Source organism: Mustelus asterias, chromosome 5 (assembly GCF_964213995.1).
Source record: "Mustelus asterias chromosome 5, sMusAst1.hap1.1, whole genome shotgun sequence".
In the NCBI taxonomy this organism is placed as follows: domain Eukaryota; kingdom Metazoa; phylum Chordata; class Chondrichthyes; order Carcharhiniformes; family Triakidae; genus Mustelus; species Mustelus asterias.
Window position 1 is genome coordinate 61,621,610 of NC_135805.1, and position 14,215 is coordinate 61,635,824.

Below are 14,215 nucleotides of genomic sequence, written 5' to 3' on the forward strand. Positions count from 1 at the left end.
TTGGAGCTGTAGATTACTTAATAGGCACCTCACTGTGATAATGTTAGGTTGTAAAATGAGTCATGCAACACAAATTTTATAATAACAACCATGGGCTTATGTCACCAGATAGTGAAATATTAAGCAATGAGCTATGTTTTAAACTCCACCCTTGTTTTCAAATTAAAAGCCCAGCCGGGCTAAATCTCAATTGATAGCTTTGACAATTCCAGAGAGTCTTTGACAGTTCCAGTGAATTTTGACAGCTTCATTCACAGCTCTTTGATTGTTTGACAACTCTTTGACAGTTGTAATAGCTCTTTGACAGCTTTCTGACAACTTAAATGGTCATTTGGCAATATTGGCATTTATTAAACAACTTGACAGTTCTTTAACAGCTTGACAGATTCACAGTTCTTTGACAACTTTGCGGTTCCATTGACTTTATGCACTTTTCATGCACAAACATGTCCACTTTTAACATTTGAAAGGTTATTCTGGCTATCCTAATAAACACAGTAAGAAGTTTAACAACACCAGGTTAAAGTCCAACAGGTTTATTTGGTAGCAAAAGCCACACAAGCTTTCGAGGCTCTGAGCCCCTTCTTCAGGTGAGTGGGAATTCTGTTCACAAACAGAACTTATAAGACACAGACTCAATTTACATGAATAATGGTTGGAATGCGAATACTTACAACTAATCCAGTCTTTAAGAAACAAAACAATGGGAGTGGAGAGAGCATCAAGACAGGCTAAAAAGATGTGTATTGTCTCCAGACAAGACAGCCAGTGAAACTCTGCAGGTCCACGCAACTGTGGGAGTTACAAATAGTGTGACATAGTGTGACATAGTGACATAGTGTGACAATAAACTACAAGGTTCGCATATGCTCCTTCCAAATTTAATCTGTTTTGAATTTCCGACACCTATTTCACCAAAATATAACATTGATTTATAAGGGCAGCTGATTTAAATGGACAGGGACCACAGATGTATGATTTATAGCCCATTCCCCTCACCCATATGTGCAGTTCGGGCCTCTGCTAGTATTTTTGTGCAGCTTCTCCACCTCCACAAAAATCAGGCCACAGTATTGAACATTTCTGATCATCCTTTTCACAGATGTAATTGTGTTGTAGGTGGAGTTGGATCAGGGTTAGTACTTTCACCCATCATCTTGAACAGTAGCTTTACCATGGGCTATGTTCCAGAGTAGCAATATTACTTTGAACAGCTCAGGAGTAGAACTCAAGCGATTGACTGGAAAGGGAATCTGTTCTGACTGTGGACTCGTATCGGTGCCTGAATGGCAACGACAGCCTGAGCACATCCTTTGGGATGACCTTGAATAGAGAAAAAGGGCATTTTAATCTGTCCACAATGAGAGCGCATATGTCCAAATAATCCAACTTCATACTTTTGAAGATGGACACTTTGGGAGTATGTGGGCAAAAATGGGATTTTCTCGTTGATTGTGCTGTTAATTACATAGAATCGAAGAGCATAAGAGATAGGCGCAGGAACAGACCATTCAATCCTTCAAGCTGCTCCACAATTCAATATGATCATGGCTGATCTTTACAGCATAGAGGAAGACCATTCAGCCCAAAATGTCTATTCCAATGTTTACTCCACCTTACTTCACCTCATCATCTCAGCAATTCATCTTACTCTTTGCTCCCAGCTGCACTTATTTATGTTTCCCTTAAATGCGTTTATGCTATTTACCTTACTCCATGTGTTAGTGAGCTGCATATTTGCATCCTTTTCTATGCAAAGTAGTTTACCTTGAGATCTTTATTGGATTTATTTGTGACAATCTTTCAGCCTTCCCTTTTCTAGAGAATGGAGCCTGAACCTATTTAACATTTCCTGATAGTCCGACCCTTAGTTCTGTCATTATCCCTCAAAATACTTTTTTTCTTTTTACCCAGTGTTTCTGTACGCTTTCTGTAATATGAGGTAGGATTTTCCAGCTCTTTGCAGCGATTTTCCTGCAGTGGATGCGACGAGCTAACCAAAGGTCTATTGAATTCAGTGTGACTGGAAGATCCCGCCAGTGGGCAGGGCTGGAAAATTCTGGTCTTGGTGACTAAAGCTATGCACAATATTCCAGACAAGATTAATGAATGAACAGTCAGCCCAGATCCCAAGAAGAATTTAGATATAAGAACTAGGAGCAGGAGTAGGCCATCTGGCCCCTCGAGCCTGTTCCGCCATTCAATAAGATCATAGCTGATCTTTTTGTGGACTCAGCTCCACTTACCAGCCCGCTCACCATAACCCTTAATTCCTTTACTGTTCAAAAATTTATCTATCCTTGCCTTAAAAACATTTAATGAGGTAGCCTCAACTGCTTCACTGGGCAGGGAATTCCACAGATTCACAACCCTTTGTGTGAAGAAGTTCCTCCTCAACTCAGTCCTAAATCTGCTTCCCCTTATTTTGAGGCTATGCCCCTTAGTTCTAGTTTCACCCGCCAGCGGAAACAACTTCCCTGCTTCTATCTTATTTATTCTCTTCTTAATCTTATATGTTTCTATAAGATCTTCCCTCATTCTTCTGAATTCCAATGAGTATAACCCCAGTCTACTCAGTCTCTCCTCATTAGCCAACCCTCTCAACTGCGGAATCAACCAAGTGAATCTCCTTTGTATCCCCTCCAGTGCCAGGATATCCTTTCTCAAGTAAGGAGACCAAAACTGTACACAGTACTCCAGGTATGGCCTCACCAGCACCTTATACAGCTGCAACATAATCTCGCTGTTTTTAAACTCCATCCCTCTAGCAATGAAGGACAAAATTCCATTTGCTGCCTTAATTACCTGCTGCACCTGCAAACCAACTCCTTGAGATTCCTGCACAAGGATAGATGGATGCATTAGTGAAAGCCGAGTGCTTGCACTGAATTTCATTTAAATCAGTGGATAATTTAACAGATTTAAATCTGATCAACTACAGCTAAAATAATTTGGATGCTCTGCATGTGCCTAGATTTGGCACAACATAGTCCACAGTAAAATAATAACCAAGTGAATATGGAATTCTGAGTTGGACAAATACTGCATTGGTAAAATATGTGGTTTTAGCTGATTAAATTCCTGCTCATATTTAGGCACACCTAAGCCTTGTCTTGATGATCAAATCCCTCTATGAGTGAATATATATTTCATATTGGGAAAATAAAAATATTGAATGTGTAGCTGAGGGACTGGTGCAGGGGGCAGGGATTCAGGTTCCTCGACCATTGGGACCTCTTCAGGGGCAGGTGTGACCTGTACACAAAAAACGGGTGGCACTTGAATCCCAGGGGGACCAATGTCCTGGCGGGAAAGTTGGCTCAGGCTACTGGGGAGAATTTAAACTAGATAGGTTGGGGGGAGGGGATCGAGATGAGGTGACTGGGAGCGAGGAAGTTAGCTCGCAAACAGAGAAGGGTTATAGACAGTGTAAGAGGGAGGAGGTTAATAACATTTCAACAATTCGGGTCCAGATAAAAGCTGGAATAAGGACACTTTGCCTGAATGCACGAAGCATTCGGAACAAAGTAAATGAGTTGATGTCACAAATCAGCACAAATGGGTATGATCTAGTGGCCATTACAGAAACGTGGTTACAGGGTGACCAGGACTGGGAAATGAATATCCAGGAGTATCAGGCATTTAGAAAGGATAGACAGGATGGAAAAGGTGGTGGGGTAGCTCTGTTAATAAAGGATAATATCAGGGTAGTAGTAAGGGACGACATAGGCTCTAAGGAGCAAAACGTGGAATCATAATGGGTGGAGATAAAGAATAGTAGGGGGAGAAAGACACTAGTAGGTGTGGTCTATAGGCCCCCAAATAATAATGTTGAGGTGGGGAGGGCTCTCAGCAAACAAATAATGGATGCGTGCAAAAACGGAACAGCAATAATCATGGGGGATTTTAACCTGCATATTGATTGGCTGACTCAAGTTGGACGTGGTGGGATGGAGGAAGAGTTCTTAGAATGCGGTCAGGATAGTTTTCTTGAACAGTATGTTACAGAACTGACGAGGGAACGAGTTATCTTAGATCTGGTAATGTGTAATGAGACAGGTAGAATTAAGGATTTTCTTGTGAAGGACCCTCTTGGGTCGAGTGATCACAATATGGTTGAATTTCTGGTGCAGATGGAGGAGGAGAAAGTAGGGTCCCAAACCAATGTCCTCTGCTTGAACAGAGGGAAGTACGATAGGATGAGGGCTGAATTGGCTAGGGTGGACTGGGAGAGCAGACTGGTAGGTAGGATAGCTGAGGAACAATGGAGGATTTTTAAGGAGATCTTTTTCAGTACTCAGCAACAATATATTCCGGTGATAAAGAAGGACTGTAAGAAAAGGGATAGCCAGCCGTGGATAACGAAGGAAATAAAGGAGAGTATTAAATTAAAAACCGATGTGTACAGAGTGGCCAAAAATAGTGGAGACTTCGAAGATTGGGAAAGCTTTAAAAAACAACAAAGAATGACTAAGAAAGCGATAAAGAAAGGAAAGATAGATTATGAAACTAAACTAGCTCTAAACATAAAAAATAATAGTAAAAGCTTTTACAAATATATAAAAAGGAATAGAGTGGCTAGAGTGAATGTTGGACCCTTGGAGGACGAGAGGGGATTTAATAGTGGAAAACGAGGAAATGGCTGAGACTTTAAATAGGTTTTTTGTGTCGGTATTCACGGTGGAAGACACAAATAGTTTACTGAATATTAACGATCGAGTGTTGGTAAGAGGAGAGGTACTCAATACACTTATTGTTACTAGAGAGGCAGTGCTTGGTAGACTAACGGGACTGAAGGTGGACAAGTCCCCGGGCCCGGATGGAATGCATCTCAGGGTACTGAAAGAAATGTCGGAGGTAAAAGCGGATGCGTTAGTGGTTATTTATCAAAATTCACTGGACTCTGGGGTAGTGCCAGCTGATTGGAAAACGGCTACTGTTACGCCGCTGTTTAAAAAAGGAAGTAGACAAAAGGCGGGTAACGACAGGCCGATTAGCTTAACGTCTATAGTTGGGAAAATGCTGGAATCCATCATTAAAGAAGAAATAGCGGGCCATCTGGATAAGAATGGTTCGATCAAGCAGACGCAGCATGGATTCATGAGAGGAAAGTCATGTTTGACGAACTGGATTTTTATGAAGATGTGACCAGTGCGGTTGACGGAGGGGAACCGGTAGATGTGGTATTTTTGGATTTCCAAAAGGCATTCGATAAGGTGCCTCACAAAAGGTTGCTGCAGAAGATTGGGGATAGGGTGTTAGCGTGGATTGGGGATTGACTATCCAACAGGAAGCAGAGAGTTGGAATAAATGGGTGCTTTTCTGGTTGGCAGATGGTGACTAGTGGCGTGCCGCAGGGATCGGCACTGGGGCCTCAACTGTACTATTTACATAGATGATCTGGAGGAGGGGACTGAGTGTAGGGTAACAAAGTTTGCTGACGACACGAAGATAAGTGGGAAAGTGAATTGCGTGGAGGAAGCGGAAGGTCTGCAGAGAGATTTGAATAGGCTGAGTGAGTGGGCGAGGATCTGGCAGATGGAGTATAACGTTGGCAAATGCGAGGTTATTCACTTTGGAAGAAATAATAGCAAATTGGATTATTATTTAAATGGAAAAAAATTACAACATGCTACTGTGCGAAGGGACCTGGGGGTCCTTGTGCATGAGTCGCAAAAACTCAGTCTGCAAGTACAACAGGTGATCAAGAAGGCAAATGGGATGTTGGCATTTATCGTGAGGGGGATAGAGTATAAAAGCAGAGAAGTCTTGCTGCATCTGTACAGGGCATTGGTGAGGCTGCAGCTGGAATACTGTGTGCAGTTTTGGTCCCCTTTCCTGCGAAAGGATATATTGGCCTTGGAGGGAGTGCAGAGAAGGTTCACCAGGTTGATACCGGAGATGAGGGGTGTAGATTATGAGGAGAGATTGAGCAGATTAGGTTTGTACTCGTTGGAGTTTAGAAGGCTGAGGGGTGATCTTATAGAGGCAGATAAGATGATGAAGGGGCTGGATAGGGTAGAAGTGGAGAGGAAACCAGAACTAGAGGGCACAGCCTCAAAATAAAGGGGGGTCAGTTTAGGACAGAGTTGAGGAGGAACTTCTTCTCTCAGAGGGTGGTGAATCTCTGGAATTCTCTGCCCATTGAAGTGGTGGAGGCTACCTCGTTGAATATGTTTAAGTCACGGATAGATGGATTTCTGATCGGTAGGGGAATTAAGGGATATGGGGAGCAGGCGGGTAAGTGGAACTGATTCGCTTCAGATCAGCCATGATCTTATTGAATGGCGGGGCAGGCTCGAGGGGCTAGATGGCCTACTCCTGCTCCTATTTCTTATGTTCTTATGTTCTTATTCATGTGTGAAATTCTCCTTTGGAGACTTTAAACATGGCGCCGAGTCAATGTTTGCTACATGCTGCGCATGCACATGGCCACACGAAGCCCAGAAAGTCCCACACAAAAAAAAGAAATTAAACCTACCGCACATTCAAGTGGCCAGATTATGTACAATAACAACAAAATAAGAGGGAACGTAAGTTTTGTTGGGGGCAAATTTAATTTCTGTAATACCATCAGAGGTGCCATTACATAACCCTTTCTGGAGGTATGTGCTGCCATGCTAGCTGCTTCTGGAATGGCCCATCTGACACCCCCTCTAGGGAATGTTCGTGTATCGTTGGACTTTGTGTTGTGCCCGTTTGCGGGCGTGAAAACTTGGTAAAGTCGGGCGTGAGGGGAGTAGCGCAATCCGCGTCCAACTTCGCGCCGATTCCCCCTTTACCAAGGCCCGAAAATGGCCACGATCGGAACTGTTCCCGAAACGTTCGCGACGGCCATTTTAAATGTAAGTGCATGCATTTAAATTGAATGAATTGGCTGCACGCCCAACTTTACTGGCTCATCCCCCTTTACCGCCACATTCGCCAATCCGGAATTGGCGTGAAACAGACATGCTCCATATAAGTCCGATTTGGGCGTTCCATCAGTGAGGGTTAGTGAGGAGGCAAGTGCCTAACGTCTGACAGCTCTCTCCTGCTTATGGGGGTCCTTTTCTTGTGGCCATTTTGTTTCTCGTGTCGGGGGGGGGAGGGCTCTGCGAGTGTGTGGGGGGATGGGGGGGGGGCTGTTGCTCAGCAGGGTCTCCAATGTCCGATTTGCAGCATGGACCTGGGTCTCAGCACTGACCTCGGGTCTTGTGGTGCTGCTGGGTCCTAGCGCACTCAGCACTCTGTCTGCTGAAGGATGTGCACAAAGCCCTTGCAAATTGCACTGCTGCAGCCTCTGAACTTTGCAAGGAGCTGTGATTGTGGGGAGCATGTGGTGGGGGAATGGGCAGTATGGACAGTGACTGTTGCTGGGCGAGAAGCAAGCAGCATTCCTTAACCTCTACATGTGTTCCTCTCCATCTCCAACCCCCGCCCCCCCTCTTCAAAGTGACGAGATGGCTTTTGTGAAGCAACCGATTGATCTTGCTGTTCTTTTGGTTGCAGCTGGAGCTGAGGAGGAGGAGCAAAGAAGAGAATTGCAGACACAGAAGGCCCAGGCCTTATCACTTGCAGGAGTAGAGGGAAACGACAGGCAGGAGGTGGCCACCATTTATCTAAAGGGGCGCAGGAGAAGGAGAGAGCGGAGACCCCGACAGTTCTGTGCACGAGTGTCATTTGAACAGATGTCGGACACCGTGTGCTGCCGATGTCGCCGCCTTCGAAAGGAGACAGTGCAACACCTGTGCAACCTGTTGCGGGACCTGGCACCTCGGGACGGGGGACGGGGGGACGGGGGGGGGGGGGGGGCGCCCACTCTCAGTGGCTGTCAAATTGACAGCCGGTCTGAATTTTTATGCAACTAGCTCCTTCCAGACTCCCAGCGGAGATGTCTGTGCATTCCCCAGTCAGCTGTGCGCACCTGTGTCAAGCAGGTCACGGAAGTCCTGTATGCCTGTACCAGCCCCAGCAGGAAGCCTGGGCTGCAAAGTTCACAGCCGTTGTGGGGATGTCTAATGTACAGGGGGCCATCGATTGCACCCACGTCACCCTCAAGGTCCCCGCTGCAGAATCCATGAAGATTTATCAACAGGAAGGGGTTCCACTCCCTAAATGTCCAACATTATGCATGTCTGCGCGAGACACCTGGCAACATGCACGACAGCTTCATTGTCAGGAGCTCTGACATACCAGAGGCATTTGAGGAGGAGCCCAGGCAGCAGGGGTGACTCGTGGGTGATATGAGTCACCCGCTTCGGACACGGCTGATGATAGCTGCGCAGAGGCCTGTGACTGAGGCGGAGGCCCATGTAGCCACCCAACGATAATGGAGAGGTGCATAGGGCTCCTTAAAATGCAATTCCGGTGCCTGGGCTGCTCTGGCGGGGCCCTCCAATACAGCCCTCCGATCTCTTCCCGCATTGTGGTGGTGTGCTATGTCCTGCACAACGTGGTACAGCAGAGAGATGACCTATTGGAGGATGAGGAGGACATGGAGGCCAACCAGCTGGATGTTGCTGGGGAGGAGGAGGAGGAGGAAGAAGAGGAAGAGCACGCCTTGGAACACCAGCCAGGCGCTGGAGGGCTGGCAGCTCGAAAGAAAGGCATGCGAGGATGGCTAGGGAGGCCCTGATCACCAGGCGCTTCAGTCACTAGGGGCTTGTTTCTGGGTGCGTGGGTTCCATTCCCCTCTCTCCACCCCCCCATTCCCCTAAAGTCCTCCTATCTCCTGCAACATCATCACGCCAGAGTGGTGGGCCTGGTTACGCTGTGTTAGTGAGTTCCTTTAGCAGGCAGGAGGGTGATGACCACTCGCTAAGCACCATTATGATGATGCCCTGGTGCAAACTAGTTTGCCTCCTACCTGAGCTCTGCATGTATGCTGGCACCTGGGCCCACGTCTGTGAAGTGGGTGCCTCGGCACTTTACCGCTGGGTCTCCTACAAGCCGTAGAAAAGCCTGGGCAGGGAATCCTCACCATGAGGGCCATGACTGAGGGGCTGCAGAGCTTGCAGGAGAGCCAGTGAGACAACATTGAGACACAACAGGCTATGGCAGCAGCCCTTGAGAATGTGGCCCAGTCACAGAGGGCACTCGCTGCTGCCATTGACAGGTGGCTCCTGACTCTCTGAGGGCTTGACCACCATGGGTAGGATGCAGGTGGTCCTCCAGGACTGGCAGGGCCAAGTGACGCCGGAGCTTCTGGAGGTACAGGGTGGGAGGATCTGGGGGCGATTTTGGGGAAGATGCAAGATGGGGTTAAGCACTCAGCCTTGCTGCCCGGATGAGGTCATTGACCTTCTTGTGGCACTGCTTCCCCATTCTGGGGGCCACTGCCCTGGCACTGATCGAGGCAGCAACTACCTCCCAGGCTGTATTTCCATCAGCTCCCCTGGGTCTGCGTCTTGCTGAGGGAAAGAGGGTGTCCTGCCTGGCCTCTGCCGCATCCAGCAGCCTCCCCAGCTCATCTTCAGTGAATCAGGGAGCTGGTCGTGAGCTCATCTTTTTCCTGCACTGCCTGCCTGCCTGTCCATTCTTGAGTTTTTAATGGAGCTGCCCCTCGTTAAGGGGGGGTGGCTGTGGTGGATCAGTGCCTCAATGATTGGGGACAGGGGAGAGAGAGGGAGGTGTCACACAGCCATCGGAGTCAGGAGGAGATGGAGGACTTGTGCAGGAGGGTCCAGGGTGGGGAGGAGTGGGGAGGAGATCACTCCGCCCGAGATCAGTGGGATGGAAGGGGGGTCGTTGCCACTCTGCCTGAGATCAGTGGGGGGAAGGGGGGTCCTCTGCCACTCAACCTGAGATCAAAGAATAAAGAACCAAGAAATTAAAGCACAGAAACAGGCACTTCGGCCCTCCAAGCCTGCACCGACCATGCTGCCCGACTTAACTAAAACCCCCTACCCTTCCGGGGACCATATCCCTCTATTCCCATCCTATTCATGTACTTGTCAAGACAACCCTTAAAAGTCACTACCGTATCCGCTTCCACTACCTCCCCTGGCAATGAGTTCCAGGCACCCACTACTCTCTGTGTAAAAAATCTGCCTCGTACATCTCCTTTAAACCTTGCCCCTCGCACCTTAAACCGATGCCCCCTAGTAATTGACTCTTCCACCCTGGGAAAAAGTTTCTGACTATCCACTCTGTCCATGCCTCTCATAATCTTGTAGACTTTTATCAGGTCTCCCCTCAACCTCCATTGCTCCAGTGAGAACAAACCAAGTTTCTCCAATCTCTCCTCATAGCTAATGCCCTCCATACCAGGCAACATCCTGGTAAATCTTTTCTGTACCCTCTCCAAAGCCTCCACATCCTTCTGGTAGTGTGGCAACCAGAATTGAACACTATATTCCAAGTGCGGCCTAACTAAGGTTCTATAAAGCTGCAACATGACTTGCCAATTTTCAAACTCAATGCCCCGGCCGATGAAGGCAAGCATGCCGTATGCCTTCTTGACTACCTTCTCCACCTGCATTGCCACTTTCAGTGACCTGTGTACCTGTACACCCAGATCCCTTTGACTATCAATACTTTTAAGGCTCTGCCATTTACTGTATATTTCCTATCTGTATTAGACCTTCCAAAATGCATTACCTCATATTTGTCCGGATTAAACTCCATCTGCCATCTCTCCGCCCAAGTCTCCAATTGATCTATATCCTGCTGTATCCTCTGATGGTCCTCATCGCTATCTGCAAATCCTCCAACCTTTGTGTTGTCCACAAACTTACTAATCAATCCAGTTACATTTTCCTCCAATCATTTATATATATTACAAACAGCAAAGGTCCCAGTACTGATCCCTGAGGAACACCACTAGTCACAGCCCTCCATTCAGAAACGCACCCTTCCACTGCTATCCTATGTCTTCTTTGACCGAGCCAGTTTTGTATCCATCTTGCCAGCTCACCTCTGATCCCATGCGACTTCACCTTCTGCACCAGTGTGCCATGAGGGATCTTGTCAAAGGCCTTACTGAAGTCCATGTAGACAACATCCACTGCCCTACCCTCATCGATCATCTTCGTCACTTCCTCAAAAAACTCGATCAAGTTCATGAGACACGATCTCCCCTTGGCAAGATGTTCGTCTTCATCGATGGCATGTTGAAGGCTCTGGAGAAGATGTCGTAGTTTTTCCGTTCTGGGGTGCTCCAGAGTACCCTTTGTCGTCCAGTACTTCCCCGGAGCGGAGATACTACGACATCTTCTCCGGAGCCTTCAACATGCCATCGATGAAGATGAACATCTTGCCAAGGCTACCCCCACACCCCCACTTCTTGCCTTCAAACAACCGCACAACCTCAAACAGACCATTGTCCGCAGCAAACTACCCAGCCTTCAGGAGAACAGTGACCATGACACCACACAACCCTGCCACAGCAACCTCTGCAAGACGTGTCGGATCATCGACACGGATGCCATCATCTCACGTGAGAACACCATCCACCAGGTACACGGTACATACACTTGCAACTTGGCCAACGTTGTCTACCTGATACGCTGCAGGAAAGGATGTCCCAAGGCATGGTACATTGGGGAGACCATGCAGACGCTACGACAACGAATGAATGAACACCGTTCAACAATCACCAGGCAGGAGTGTCCCCTTCCAATCGGGGAACACTTCAGCAGTCACGGGCATTCAGCCTCTGATCTTCGGGTAAGCGTTCTCCAAGGCGGCCTTCACGACACACGACAGCGCAGAATCGCTGAGCAGAGACTGATAGCCAAGTTCCACACACATGAGGACGGCCTCAATCGGGATCTTGGGTTCATGTCACACTATCTGTAACCCCCACGACTTGCCTGGGCTTGCAAAATCTCACTAACTGTCCTGGCTGGAGACAATACACATCTCTTTAAGCTGTGCTTAACCCTCTCTCCACTCACATTGTCTGTACCTTTAAGACTTGATTGCCCGTAAAGACTCGCATTCCACCCATTATCTTGTAAATTGAGTTTGTGTCTTTATATGCCCTGTTTGTGAACACGAGTCCTCACTCACCTGAAGAAGGGGCTTGGGGCTCCGAAAGCTAGTGCTATCAAATAAACCTGTTGGACTTTAACCTGGTGTTGTGAGATTTCTTACTGTACCTCCCCTGTAGCCAGTGAGGATACAAAGGTTTCTCTCAATGCCCCAGCAATTTCCTCCCTTGCCTCTCTCAGTATTCTGGGGTATATCCCATTCGGCCCTGGGGACAGAACCCCAGTTCTGCTTTGCTCCCTTTTATGGCATCTTGTCCTGCAAAAGGGAGGTCAAAATGCCTGTAGCTTTGTGTTTGGGTGAAGTGTCTTCCATTGTTGGAGGTATGTGGACACAGGGAGTGATGGATTTAAAGCTGGAAACAGTTATAGGTGTGTGACGGTGAAGTGGAGTAACTGGATGTTAGGTGTGATTCCTGAATGCCACAAAGTGCTCTTGAGTGAGTGATGGGGGTGTGGTGCATTGAGAAGCATGAGAGGGTGGTGATGTGGTGAGTAGGAAATATCATGCGAAAATGTATTCACTGGCCTTGATTACCCATATAACACCCTGATTTCCAGAAAACATTTGCTAAAGCGCCACATCAAAGGTAATTGCTTAAAATAAAAACTCATTGTGTAGGAGGTTAAAATATTGGCATGGATTGAAGATTTGCTGGCTAACAGGAAACAGAGAGTTGGCATAAATGAGTCTTTTTCTGGTTGGCAAGATGTGGTGTGCCACAGGGATCAGTGCTGATTTTATAATTTATATAAATGACTTAGATGAAGGGATTGAAGTGATGGTTCCTCGATTTGTTGACACCAATTATAGGTAGGAAAGTAAATTGTGAAAATGAAGTAAAGAGACTACCAAAGAACAAAGAACAGTACAGCACAGGAAATAGGCCCTTCGGCCCTCCAAGCCTGTGCTGCTCCTTGGTCCAACTGGACCAATCGTTTGTATCCCTCCATTCCCAGGCTGCTCATGTGACTATCCAGGTAAGTCTTAAACGATGTCAGCGTGTCTGCCTCCACCACCCTACTTGGCAGCGCATTCCAGGCCCCCACCACCCTCTGTGTAAAAAACATCCCTCTCATATCTGAGTTATACTTCGCGCCTCTCACCTTGAGCCCATGACCCCTCGTGATCGTCACTTCTGATCTGGGAAAAAGCTTCCCACCGTTCACTCTATCTATCCCCTACCAAAGGATATAGGTAGGTTACGTGAGTGAACAAAAATCTACCAACTGGATTATAATGTGGGCAAATGCGAAACTGTCCATTTTGACAGGAAGAATAAAAATGAAGCTTATTGACTAAATGGTGAGAGATTGCAGAGCTCTGTGATGCAGAGGGAGCTGTGTGTCCAAGTACATGACTCACAAAGGTCTAGTAAACAGATATAGCAAGTGATTAGAAAAGCTAATAGAACGTTATCATTTATTGTGAGGGTAATTGGTTACAAAGGAGGGAAGTTATGCTTCAATTATACAGGGCATTGTTGTGACCACGGGTGGAATTTTCCCGTCCTGCCCGCCATGGGAATCGTAGCAGGTGCGGGGGTGCGGGGATGGGGGAGGTGGGGGGGTGGTGGTGGGTGGTGCAGGCCATGCAAAGGTCTGTTGACCTCGGGTGGGATTTTCCGGTCTTCAGGCGAGCCTGGCCGGAAAATCCTGCCCCACATCTGGAGTATTGTGTATGGTACTGATCTCCTTATCTAAGGAAAAATGTAAATGCATGAGAAATAGTTCAGAGACGGTTTACTAGACTAATACCAGCAATGGGCGGGTTGTCTACTGAGGAAACGATGCACAGGCTAGGTTTGTATCCACTAGAGTTTAGAAGAGTAAGAGGTTAGATTGGAATTTTTAAGATCCAGAACTATTGGCAGGGTGGAGGTGGAGCAGATGTTTCCTTGTGCAATAATGTGAAATGGGTGATAGTGAGTTGGAAGCCTGTTTTAAATTTCTTCCTATTTCATTTGCATCGACTTCAATGGAAGATATAAACACAGCTGCCAAAAACAAGCAGTCAAAATTACCCCAATAAAACAAGAATCAGATTTTTATATGGAAAAGTTAAAAATAAAAACTCATGTTACTACCAATAGTTTATTCAAAGTCTGCATCAGCATTGAAATTATAATATTACTGTCATCCAAACAGCAGCTACACTAAGCTGTAACAATGTAATATTCCTACCTATAATGACAATTACACTAACAGTCACCTAATCATATAACATTGCACAAAACTACATT